This window comes from Pteropus alecto, unplaced genomic scaffold (genome assembly GCF_000325575.1).
Source record: "Pteropus alecto unplaced genomic scaffold, ASM32557v1 scaffold134, whole genome shotgun sequence".
Lineage (NCBI taxonomy): Eukaryota > Metazoa > Chordata > Mammalia > Chiroptera > Pteropodidae > Pteropus > Pteropus alecto.
In genome coordinates this window covers 8,380,000-8,393,527 of record NW_006436283.1, presented here as the reverse complement: position 1 = coordinate 8,393,527, position 13,528 = coordinate 8,380,000, and the positions used below count along the sequence as shown (strand labels likewise).

Below are 13,528 nucleotides of genomic sequence, written 5' to 3'. Positions count from 1 at the left end.
AAAAGTATTTGTCTCTAAATTCTAAGAGACAGTAAGACGTAACATCCTTAAAAATGTTTCATTTCAGTTTACAAAAGCCTAGCCTACTAAACTGGTATTTAGAGGCTGATAAAAGAGAAGGAAAGACTTCTTCACGTGTCTGTGATCATTAAAAAACAGTGCTAACGGTATTTCGTTTAAACAAGTAACCACAATATGATTTTTAAAAATTAGTTCATTATATTCTATGTAAGATAGTCTTGTTCTGTTGGATGTTGGGAGTGAGGCTGAATGGTCTGCTTTCAGAAAGTATGTCTGCTTCTGGACTAAAAAGAGCCCTGGAAATCCTGACTCAGCCATCAAAGCAGTCTGAAAATTGTCTGAGCTATGTTAGCTCAGAAACCCGTACCAAGAGTCTGTTCTTGGATGTATCAAAAGTTCAGATAATCTTTTCACAGGACTCTGAGACTCTCCTTTGTTGAAGACCCAAATTTCAGCCTGTAGTGTAAAGCACAGACTTCAGGCAATCACCACAGGAAAACAGAGACCTATTTGATGATGAAAATTAAACGCTGTGGTTGATTTGTGGTTATTTAACCAAAATATAAAGGTGGGAATAAAATTCTATTGGACTATGGTACAAAATATTTCATAGAGAGAAATCAATAGTTCCTTTTAGGATAAGAATATGTTATGAACAGAGACAGCACTGAAAAATCTCTAGGGCTTTCTCATAAAGTATACTTTATATGAAGAAAGAAAAAACATTAATCACATGTTACCGACATCGACTTAATCTAGAAAAGGCTGAATTTTCCTTCTGATCTGACGGTTCTTCCCATGCAGCTTTTATAATTGAGTTGAGCTACTTAAGATACAGGGACTATATGAAACAATCAATTATATGTAGCATCTCTTTTTTTATAAGATGAAAGAATGTATCACTGTGATTTTGTAAGGGTCCTCTAAGAAGTCCTAAAGAGAGCTTTAGTTATAAAAAGATGTCTTGATTTTATTTTCTAATTAGGGCATGATCTTGGGAAGACAAAGTTAAATGTGTTCACACAGAAGATTTGGTCACTTGATTGAGGTAGGCTCAGGGGTTGTCAGAGAAACAATAATTGGTTACCTTTTTAATCAAAATGAAATAAGTATTTTAAAGTTAGCATAGCAAGGAAACGGGAGTGTAATGACTTTGATTTCATAAGTAAGGATTTAAAAAAAATAAACGAACGCATGATAAAGTGAACCCAAATTACAGACAATTATTAAGGTAAGATATGGACTTTGCTATCTGGGGATTCACAAACCTGCTAGGAATCTATGGACACCAGGGAAAGCACATGGGATCTGTTCCCCTTCTAAGTACAGATCTGTTTTTGAAGATTAAAACGAGAACTTGTATATCTATATGCAGTAAGCAGAGTGATTATACTAAAGCTTTTTTTTTTTTTAGGAATGAAGTGAAATGATTTATTGTGTCTTAGGAAGATACATATGGGCAAGGTCAGCAAGTTAGCTTGGAGTGGATAAAAACAAGGACTAGAGATGTTAATAACATGGAAAAAAACATTAGATTGAAAGAGCAGACACTTGAGTTTAAGCCCCAAACACGCAGTTTACTAACTGTGCGATCTTTGGCAAACAGAGTTTTTCAATCTGTGTGATGTGATCCACATCACACAGTTTAGTTGGTTGTGATCAGCACTTAAAACAGTTTAGTTGGTTGTGATCAGCATTTAAAACAACAGAAAAGAACATTATGATATAGAATAAGATTGTGCTTTGTATAGAATAAGGATAAGTACCGTCTCATGAAATTTCGTTTTAGATATGCCACACAAAATATAGGTATACAGGTGTTTACCGTGTTACAAAGTAAAATGCTCTTCTTACTCTCAGTTATAACAAGTTTCTTTTACTGTCTGTTTTTTTTCATTAGTGAAATAGAGAAGGTAAATATCTGCTTTTGTTATTCCACCATGTGGCACTGAGAATAAAAAAAATAACTAAAAAAAAAAAATGCATAAAAGTGTTCCATAAACCACACAGTACAATACAAATAAAAAGAGATTATTATTATTATTATTATTATTACTGCTACTGCTATTATTTCTATGTCTACTATTATGAATATTGATACAACTACTACTCTTCCAGATAAAATGCAATGAATTGTTAAATTTCCATGTTTATGCTTCAGAAGGAAGGGAAAGAATGAATGGGTGTGAGACCGTAACTTCTCGTTTCCTTATCTCCTCCCTAAATCCCACCCAAGATTCTATCATAATATAGTGTGGGAGAATCAGTAAAAGTAAAGATGATTCCGATGTTAGGGATGTGAATGACACAAACACAAATCGTTAAAGAAGAGATTTATTTGGGGGGTAATTATTTACATGCTTTAGATTGTCCTTCTTCATGAACATGAAATACCTTTGCATTTCTTTGTGTCTTCTTCAATTTCTTTTGATAATGTCTTATAGTTTTCAGTGAATAGATTCTTTATAGGCTTTATTAGGTTTATTCCTAGGTATCCTTTTTGCTAAAATTGCAAAAGGAATTGTTTTATTTCCTGAAAATTCATTGTTCATGTATAGAAATACTCTGGATTTTTGTACGTTGATTTTGTATCCTGAAACTTTACTGTATTTGTTTGTCGCTTCTAACAGTTTTTTAGTGGAGTTTTTGGGGTTTACTATATAATCATGTCATCTGATAAAAGTGAAAATATGACTTCTTTATTCCCAATTTGGATTTCTTTCTCTTGCCTGATTTCTTTAGCTAGGACTTCCAACACTATATAGAATAAGAGTGGTGATATCGGGTGGTAAACACACAATGCAATATACATATGACATATTATTGAATTGTACACGTGAAAGCTAGACAATTTTATTAACTAATGGCACCCCCAAAAAATTTAATTAAAAAATTATATGAAATTCAAATCTCAGTGACCATAGTAAAGTTTTTTTGGAGCTCATACAACAACAAATAGTTCTTATCCTAAATTGTTATACTCTGATCATACACTTACTTTGCCCCTTTGACTATGAACCTCTGAAACTCACTCATCTTTGCATTCAAAGCACCTAACACAGTGTCTGATACGAAGCAAGTACTCAGCTAAAGATAATAGAATTAAAGAGGACACAGAACTATAATCCATTTTTGTTCATACAATATCCAGAGCGAGCTTTCAAACATCCGGTCATGTCAGCCCTTGCCTTAATATACTCCAAATGTTCTTCAACGGGAATTGGAACAAAATCTCGAATTATAAGGTCCTACCTGACCCAGATCCTGCCTACCTCTCTGACCCCTTGTCATATGAACTTTCCCATTTCTCACCTCACCTTTCATGTTGGCCTTCTTTCTCTCTCTCAAACTCGGTGTACCTGTCTCTTCTTGGGCTGTTGTAGCAGTTGTCATCTTTGTGTAGATTGTCGTTTTGCTTGACAATGCCCACAGCTTTATTCACTCTTATGTTCTGTACTTGGACCCAGAATATTTACAAGATGTGATGACTTCAATGACTTGATTCACTATTCACTCATTAGGAATGACAGTTACAGTATTTCTTGTCTGTAGCTGAGTCACTTATGAACTGTAACATGCTTTAAGGCAGGGGTCCCCAAACCCCGGGTTGCATACTGGTACCAGTCCGTGGCTAGTCAGTGACCGGGTGGCACACCAGAAGGTGAGCTGCGGGTGAGCCAGCAAAGCTTCATCTGTATTTGCAGCCACTCCCCAGCGCTAGCATCACCTGCTCAGCTCCACTTCACATCATCAGGCATTAGATTCTTATAGGAGCACCGGTTTCTGGTGCCAAAAAGATTGAGGTGCTTTAAAGGATTTTTCTGCAAAATCACCTTAAATAAACCAGAGAAAATGTTCATAAGAAGGTATTTTACCACCTTTATTAGTTTTTTCCCTCTTACTTTCTCCTTGGCTGTTCTTAATCCTATAATCGTATTACTTAAGTGCGCTTTGATCAATACTATTCTGCCTTAATTCTGGTTTTGCCCTAGTTATTTGTGAAATAATTTCTTTTGTCACCTTTAGATAGACCTGCAGGACAACAGGATGGCAAGGTGTTTAGTAATCCCAGGGGTTACTGACCCTTGGTAGTCACAGATACTCACATGCATGATGATCTCAGCCGTTCACTAATAGAAATGCACACCTAAACCTAATAGAAATAGATGAGCCAAAGACTATGAAATTCTTTTCAAGTCCAATATTCTGGCTTTACAAATGAATAAAATTACTATCAGAGAAATGAAATAATACCCCCAAGGACATACAACCAAACAAGGTATCTAAATTCTAAACCTTCGGATTCTCCACCACACTGTGCTACTTTGTAACCTTTGTAACTGATGTATCTATGGTAAACAGTTTTCTTTTTATCAATATATTGATATCATGACATATATCAGGATATATATCAGGATATCAATGTATCGGGACTTACGTTCTTGTTTCTGATGCAAATAGAATTATTTTGTATTTTAATTATCTATAAAAATCTTCATGTCACCAAAACTTCTTAACATCTATAAAGTAGGAATATTCCTTATTTTCCTGAAAGACTATCCAATTTTTTTACCTGGGTTATCCATAATATTATAATTAAAAATTGGTTTGAGTTAATATGAAACTTTTCTTTTGAAAAACCTATTCAAATTAGTCATAGTTTGGATCTCCTCAGTGTCAAGTGTTTCCTGAGTCAAAGTTTTAAGTCTATGTGGTTTATTTGGAAGGTATTTATTTCCAAGAAACATTAGTAGGGGAGAAAAAGAGATGAGAAAAAAAGAAATCGATAAAGTATATTATTTAGCTTATTTTCACTACAGGCAATTGGATTTCAGTTTTGCAGGAAAACTCTAGGAGGCTGGTTTAGAATACTTTCGATCTAGTTCATCCAGGGAGAAAAAGAGCTGTGGGTATTTACCCACTCACTTCTGTCATTGCTGAAGTATGATTCTGGGGACAATTACTTTTCTGGCGCTCCCAGCTGGCCATGCATGCGAGCTTAATAGCACCTTTGTGCAGAGAATCTCAGGTGCTTACAGTAACGTAAGGTGAATGCTGAGGTTACACAGGTGGGGCGTTGACAGTGTCTGCTATACTTTATCTCTCACAGCTGTGTGAATCATGATCACCAAGATTTATGTAACTCGTATAAACCTGCTCTACCGTATAAACTGAATATAACATCAAATTTAGAAAATACATCAGCCCCCTCCATCCACAAAATAGTTTGAAATCCATTTAAATTTCTACTAAGTTTCTGGTTCCAGGTAAGATGGAGTATATACGTAACACTCTATTTTTTTTTAAATCTGTAATGTAGCTACAAACCTTGAACCGATTATATGGAGCAGTTATTTGAAAACCATGAAAAGTCCAGAGAAGAAGATAAATTGGGGTGAGAGGAAGTCAATAAATTCAATGTACCATGGAACCTATAGTGATTTTACAAGTTTTTTTCTTCCAACTGGTCAAACCCGAATGTAATATAGCCTGCAAAACAGAGTAGGCATTGGCACAGAGAGAGCTAGAGAATAGCCCTCCGGATCTGGCTCCCGTAAAGGGAAGAGAAGGAACAGTGAGTGAGTACAGAAATCCCTGTGTGTGTTCCCTTTTCTCTTGTCTTCATGTCTTCATGTTGCGGCCCTGTAGTGGCAGTGGAGGCCAGTGAGAACCAAAGCTCTCAGAGAGGAACACTTTTCTCTGATTAGTATACTCTTATCCCAGAAGGGTAGGGTCGATCCCTCTTTGCATTTTCTTCTCTTTTGCTATTGTCCCAGATGTGAATGAGCACGGAAGAGGATTGAAATTAAAGTCTCAGCTCTCTGGCTGGTGGATTAAAAAGCTGAGACTCGGAGGGGATAAACAAAAGCCAAAACCAAAAGTAGAGAGAAGACCACCGAGAGCTTAGAGCTCAGGAAAGCCATCCCATAAAACTGGGAACTTCCAGAATAACCATGACCTGTGTTTTCACGGATCTTATCCTAGTCATAAAGCACTCTGAGAATGAACCAAGCCACCACACACCCAGGACATCCAAATAGCACTTCAAAGACTCTGAAAACTGAATTGACTTTGGAACCATCGTCTGTAGAAGGTGGCTTAGAATTGTCAGCTTGAACTAACTAGGTTAATTTCCTAGGTCAACAAAAATATCAACATTTTTCATAGGATTAACTTATTTCCCATTTAGAAAAAAATAGTGCAGCTCACTACCGGCGTTAATTTAATTTTATATAAACACCCTCTTTAAGACGGAAGCAAATCTGACTGGTTTTCGATGTGAAAATAAAATATAAACACTTCTTGGAGTTATTTCTAAACAGAACTTGTCTTTAACCCTAATATAACAGAAATGTATACCTAAATTGGATCCATCAAATGAATCTGCAGCTAACAATGTTAGCATCACAGGTAGGAATGCTGCGTTTTCTAGGATTTGACATTTTCAGCGACCAAGATTGCTATATTTTATAGATCGAATACCACTACTAAAACCAGAATGCTATAAATAGAACGATGTCATGTGTTTCCAAAGACTATCAATATATTAGAATGACGTGAAAATAATAATAAAAGTGAGCTATTTCATGGCAAAATTTGGAAGTTATCTCAGGGTAAATGATGCAGCCACAAGTGTCTCAGGCAAGTATTCTCAGGGCGAACGGGGAAATAAGTTAAAGAAAAGAGTCAAGGTCTCATTACATAAAGTTCAAAATGGGCAGCATACAAATCAAAATAACTCAGCATACTCCAGTTAGGAAATCTCAATTCGCATGGGAAAAGTTAATTGACAGATGCCACCGCTAAGATGACACCAATATTAGAATTATCTGAGACATATTTTAAATCATCTGTTATACAAATTCTCTAACGAGCAGTTACAAACACTCTGAAATGAATAGAAATATAGTCTCAGCAAAGAAATAGAAGATATAAAGAAGAACTTAATGGAAATTTTAGAACTGAAAAACATAATAACTGAAATTTAAAAAACTAAAACGACTCACTGGATGGGCTCAGTGGCAATTTGGGGATGACAGAGAGAGAGTCAATGAATTTAAATATAAACCAATAACAATGATCCAATCTGAATATTAGAGAGAAAAAGGATTGAGAAAATGCAGGATGACAACAAAGTCCAATATTCGTGTCATTAGATTATCAGAAAGAAATGAGAAAGAAAGCAATGATGAAAAATATAAATATGTATTTTAAAAACACAATAGCTGATAACTTTCCAATTTGGCAAAAGAACAACTGCACAGTTTCAAAAAACTGAGTGACCCGTCACGAGGATAAACGAATTTATGCCCAGATGCATCATAACCAAGTTGCTGAAAAATTAGGAAAAAAAATCTTGAAAGGCTCCAGAGCAAAACAATGCATTGTCTATAGGGAATATTGATCGAATTCCTTTAGCCTTCTCATCAGATACCACAAAGACCAGAGAGAAATAGCATAACGTTTTGAAATGATGAAAGGATATAATTGTCAACCTGAAATTCTATTTTCAGTAAAAATATCCTCCAACAATGAAGGTGAAATAAAGACATTCTCAGATGAAGGAAAACTGAGACAAGGCGTTACCAGCAGATCTACTCTAAAATAATTGCCAGATAAAGTTCTCGAGACAAAAGGGAAATGATACCAGACAGAAGTTTGGAACATTTGGAACGTAATAAGAACAACAAAAATGGTAAATATCTGGGTAAAAATAACAGACTATTTTCATCCTCTTGAGTTCTTCAAAATAGAAAAACAAAAATTATAGCAATGTCTGATGGGGTTTTTCAAATATGTAGAGGTACATGCGACGAACATAGCCCAAAGGGAGAGAGACAAAAAGATCTTATGGTAACAAGGCTTCTATTGTCAGATCGAAGTGGTAAAATTTTGATTCCAAGTAGATTGACGAAAGTTAAGTATGCATATTGTAATTTCTAGAGTAGTCATTAAAATGACTCAAAAAAGTATAATCAAAATCTCAATAGATACATTAAAATGGAAACCAAAAAATGGGGTGGTGGTCCAAATAACCTAATAGAAAGTAGGAAAGGGCCAACAGGGGGAGGGAAGGAAATGGAGGGAAGAAATGGAAAAATTTAAAAATGATAGACCTAACTCTAAATACATCCACAATTTCATGAAATGTAAATGCCTAAATATACCAATGAAAAAGCAATTGTCAAAATGAGTTTAAAAATATGACCCAACTCTATGCTGCTATAAGAAACTTAAATTTCAATAAAATGTTATTAGGAGTGCACTCATATCAAACCTGAAATACGTAAGGCTTTTTTGTTAGACAGTTTTTTGTTTCTTATCATAGGACCAGGAATGTAATACATTCTCAGTACATACCCATTGAATGGAAAAATAAATCTCCTCAAATTTCATTGAGTACAAAGTGCCTGCAAGTATTTGCTAATTTTCTTAAATCAAAGTGGCTTACTTCAGGTAGAACTCTAGGTCGGAATAACTTTAAACTATCGCCTACGTTTCCACAATGGCCTAGCCTATAATACAAATTTAAAAATGGAATGATATCATAACTAATAAATATAATAGAATACAAATTATGCATATCATACTGTCCTCTTTAATAAAATAGATGAGTGCATTTCCTATGATTTATTATCAAGAATGACTAACAAAAGAAATAATAGAGTTAAAATCTCTCAAGAAATAAACTAGTCTATGGCCATGCCACCCTGAACATGCCCGATCCTGTCTGATCTTAGAAGCTAAGCAGGTTCAGGCCTGGTTAGTACTTGGATGGGAGACCACCTAGGAAGACCAGGTGCTGTAGGTGTAAAATAAATAAATAAATAAAGGATTGTAAGCTGACAAAGTCTTTGCAATCTGTGAGGTCAACCAAGGGTTGCCTCGTCTAAACAAAAAAAAAAAGATACAAACTAAACCTAACCAGTCATTCACAAATATCTTGCTTCCACATTGAATTTTTACTACAAACACAATATCAACCTCACCTGTCATTACTATTTTCTATGACTGACATATGCTACATGCTTTTTGTTCATTTCCTCACTGAATGTACTAAAAATGCAGGGTCAGTGTGGAGGAATAGAAAATGAATAGACTTGCAAATCAGAAGACCTGAGTTTGAGGTTCAAATACTTAATTTATACATCTCTTAAATTCTTTGAGTCTCTATCTCCTTAGCTGAAAAAAATGACAATGAAAATACCAGGCCCACTAATATCCCAAGGTTATTCTAAAGATCAGACTGCATTTGTATAGAACTTCATGGTCTTTAAGGGATTTCATATATTTTATCAATTGCCAATTTAATGCCTTTTCTACTATATCGAGGAGCCATCTTTATGTAAAAGAAAGGGCTCTTGGTTAGTATAACTTAGGCTTATCCATGCAGGTATTAAAACAAAGGTTCTTTCACCCCTAGATAGTTCTTACTTTTATCAACATAATCTCTTCAAAGGAAATTGTCCTCTAGACCTTCTGTGAATGCTTTTCTGTAAGTCGGTATACAGTCCTGATGCTGGGGTAAACAACAGAAAGTCAAGGGGACACATGTCATGTCACTTACACAAATAAACCATGCTATCGAAAAAAAAGGCCACATGTCATATCTAAATGAGGTTTAACTTGCATTTTACCCAGAAAGAATAATTCTGCCTGAAAAGGCCAACTTCACTAGAAGACTAACTTCCTGAATCAGTTTGCTAGAGCTTCCATAACAAGTTACTACAGAATGGGTGGTTTAAAAATCTGTTTTCTCACCTTTCTGGAGGCTACAAGGCTGAGATCAAGGTATCAGCAAGATCGGTTTCTTCTCTCTCCTTGGCTTGTAGATGTCTGTCTCTCTTTGTGTCCTCGCATGGTCATCCTCTGCTCTGCGTTTTCTGTGTTCTAATCTCTCCTTCTGATGAGGATTAGGGCCCACCCCAATGGTCTTATTTACCTTAATTACCTCTTTAAAGATCCTACGTTCAAATACAGTCCCATTCAGAGGACTGTATAAATTTGGAGGAGCACAACTCAACCCATAACAGCCATCTCTATTGATGCCTTACCAATTTCCATGGGTTAATAACTTTAAATTTCTTCTTCACCAACATTAGGAGGTTCCCGACTCACTCAACATGTGCTATTGAACATAAGATAGTCCATTGGATGATCAATACAGCTCAACTTGTGCTGATGTAAAGCAAAGACGTGTGCCACTGAACAGGCAGCTCAAGAAACTTACTTGCACAGGAGATGGTCCTTCCAGGAGTTGGCAGCTTGAAAACAAGTGAAAATTATGTTTGATGAGCAGTTGGAACAAACTCACTCTGTGCTGGACTGGACTATTCTTGGCAATGCCCAGGGAGAAGGAGATGCTGCTAGATATATTTATTATCGGGGTGTTGACCCAGCAAGCGTTCATGTCAATTACACTTGATGGGATTGAAACCACATCTGAAGTCTCTCCACAGAGGGTAAATCCACAGTGTGGAGGCCAGGGAAAGTGGCCCTGGTCACAGCACCTGCCACTTAAGGCAGCAGTGCTTCTCAGCACCTACCCCTGCTACGTACAGTTACCAAAGAGGAGCGTATTTGCTTTCACAGGTTGTCCTGTTAGGTTCTCTTTTCTGCCTTACTGACATTTCACTGGGGGTGAAAGATATCAAGCTACAAGAGCTTCCTTTTTCAGGCCATTCACAAAGACAATTTCCAGTATTTTGTAGTTCCCGAACAGCAGCACATCAGAGAGTCTTTCTTCTGTATCCTGAGGAACAGAACACATTGCACTCTCGTTAATTTTTATTATTTTTTAATTTCAAAGAATGAATGGAGGAAAAGAGAAAGATTGGGCTTTCGGCTATGTGAAAACCATTCGGTACAATAAATAATTCAGCCTGAATCTAATAAACCTTTTTTTGGCTACAACAAAACGAGTTTGCAAACTGATGGTTGTGTCCCTGAATTTGGTAAAGATTTGCAAAACACAACAGGTAGGCCAAAAAAACACCAATAAATCAATTTTTACTAAACATAAAATGATACTTGGCAAAATTGAAGAAGAAAAGAAAGAAGCAGAAATGTGTGTGTGAAATTTCCACATTAAAAACTCATCGCTCTTGTTTGGGCCCTGATGCAAGTTGAAAGGAAACAGACAATTCTATAATTTTAGCAAAAATATTTATGGTACAGCATACAAGTTCACCAAAACATTCTCTCCCAAGTTTTTTCTTTTTCTTTTTTTTTAATCAGCATTCCTTGCCCCAGCAAAGGGGCTGCTAAAATGAATTTCTTTTTAGTACATTTCAGGACATTCTGGATTCTAACTATAAAAAAAAAACCCCAAAACTCAAAGTGCTTCCATTCTTCCTCCCCACCCCCACCCCCGTCTCCATCAAAGAACTCTTTGGCCAGATGTCCTGTGGCCCTTTCCTACTTCTTTGTACTATACTTTAGAGGAGGAGCATGTAGTTTCACCTACGTAGACTTTGGAATCAAGGTCAGTTGGTCAACATTTCAAAGACAAAGTCAAAATCAGGTTGCAGAGAAAGAATAAGGAATTTAAATAAAAAACACTGTTTTTAAATTCTGGCCCTGAAAAACTTCTGTAAGCTCTAGGTTTTAAGTATGCAATGTTTGGGAAAATGTGTGTGTGTGTGTGTGCACATACATTCATATGTATATATGTATGTACACATACATATATATGTGAAGAATATACATATGTGTATATATACATATATATGAATTTATATGAAGAATATATAAAATAAATACATGAAGACATTACTTCCTCATCGTGCTAGAGTATTGTAAAGATTGTATCAAAGAGGAGAGACATGTGGAACGTTTTTAAAATCATTTATTTGTTCATTCACTTACACATTCAGCAAACACTTTTGGAGAGTCATTTTGTGCCAGACGGGGTTACAATGATCGGACTGAGGACTCTGACCTCTAGGAACTCAAAATAGAGTGAGGGAGCCAGATGTGCCGATAGATGTCTGTCAATCAGTGTAAGTGCTGGGTAGGAGGACGCACAGTGGTATGACAGAACTAAGAAAGACAAGTTAGGGTCCGCGAGGCCAACTTTAACTCTAGAAGAATAGTATTTTATTTTTAATTCTTAAAAATAGTAAAAGACCAACTTTCATCAGACAAAGGGGAAATGAACATCACTAGTTCCCTTTGGGTCTTTTCTTATAATCATCGCACTTATATACATTTCATTGAGGACATTCCTGGTTAACCTACAGAAACAAAAATAATTTATGTCCATGTTGGTGACAGTTTCTAAGATGGTCTCTAACTGTTCCCGCTCTTCGTCCTTGCATCTCTGTGTACTCCTCTCCCCTTGAATGTTGGCAAAAACTGTGACACAATTCTAACTACCAGGACATGGAAAAGGTCATAAGATGTCACTTCCATAATTATATTACGTAAGATAATAACCTGTCTCGTTAGATAGAGATGCTGCCCATTGCTAGCTTTGATAAAGCAAGATGCTATATAGTAAGCTGCTCAACAGAAAGGCCCATGTGACAAGGAAGTGGTTGTAGCCTCTGGCCAATAGCCTGCAAGAAAATGAGGACCCCAGTCTAATAGGTCACAAGCAACTTAATTCTGCCAATGACCATGAATGCATGAAATAGGATCCTTCCCCAGCTGTGCCCTGAGATTAGACTTCAGCCCTAGCCAACACTTTAATTGCAGCCTTTTGAGATCCTGAAGCAGAGGATCCAACTAAGCTATGTGCGAAAGCGTGACCCACAGAAATGGTGACATAATAAATGTGTATTGTTTTAAGTTGCTAAGTTTGTGATAATTTGTAAAACAACATGAGATAATGAATACTGTACACAATAGGAGAAAAGGCGGGTAATTAAATAAATAGATGCTCTCCTGTGTGAAAGTTATTATTCTATTCTCTAAAGGAAATGATTACAAGTAAAACTTTTTCAAGAGAACACAGATAGCGTGAGGAAAGAGATGAATCTTTCAAATACTGGAGTTTTCAACTGAGGAAGCCTTAATCACAGTTTCAGAGCAAACTCATTCTGACCTCAGAATGTCCATATTATCCTCTTTCTACCTAACTTCCAGGCATCTGCAGACGCAAAACATGCCCTCGACTTTCTGCATCGCCTTAAAGCTTAGCTTGTCTCTGGAGACACATCAGAAATATGAGAGAATTTTGCAGCTGAAGTAAGTAATTTTAAATTCCATGACGCCTACAGATTCTTAACTCTTGTTTTTCAGAGATATCAAACTTAAATGGTCAAATAAAGGTGAAACTCTAAACTGGTGGCTGACAAAACTGTTCTTTGAAGGATGAGCTAGTAACTATTTTAATTTTGGGGGGCCATGTAGTCTTTGCTGCCACTGCAGAAAAGCAGCCCCAGACAATCCACAAATAAATAAGCAGGACAGTGCTCCGATAAACTTCATTTATGCACATGGATCTTTGAGTTTCATTCAGTTTTCATATCTTAAGAGATTGTCTCATTCTGAGTTTTAAAAA

General features: G+C 36.2%; 1 pseudogene; it reads left to right on the top strand.

The window, feature by feature from the left end:
* Positions 1-8,714: 8,714 nt before the first annotated feature.
* Positions 8,715-8,833, top strand: LOC112480087 (annotated as a pseudogene).
* Positions 8,834-13,528: the final 4,695 nt, after the last annotated feature.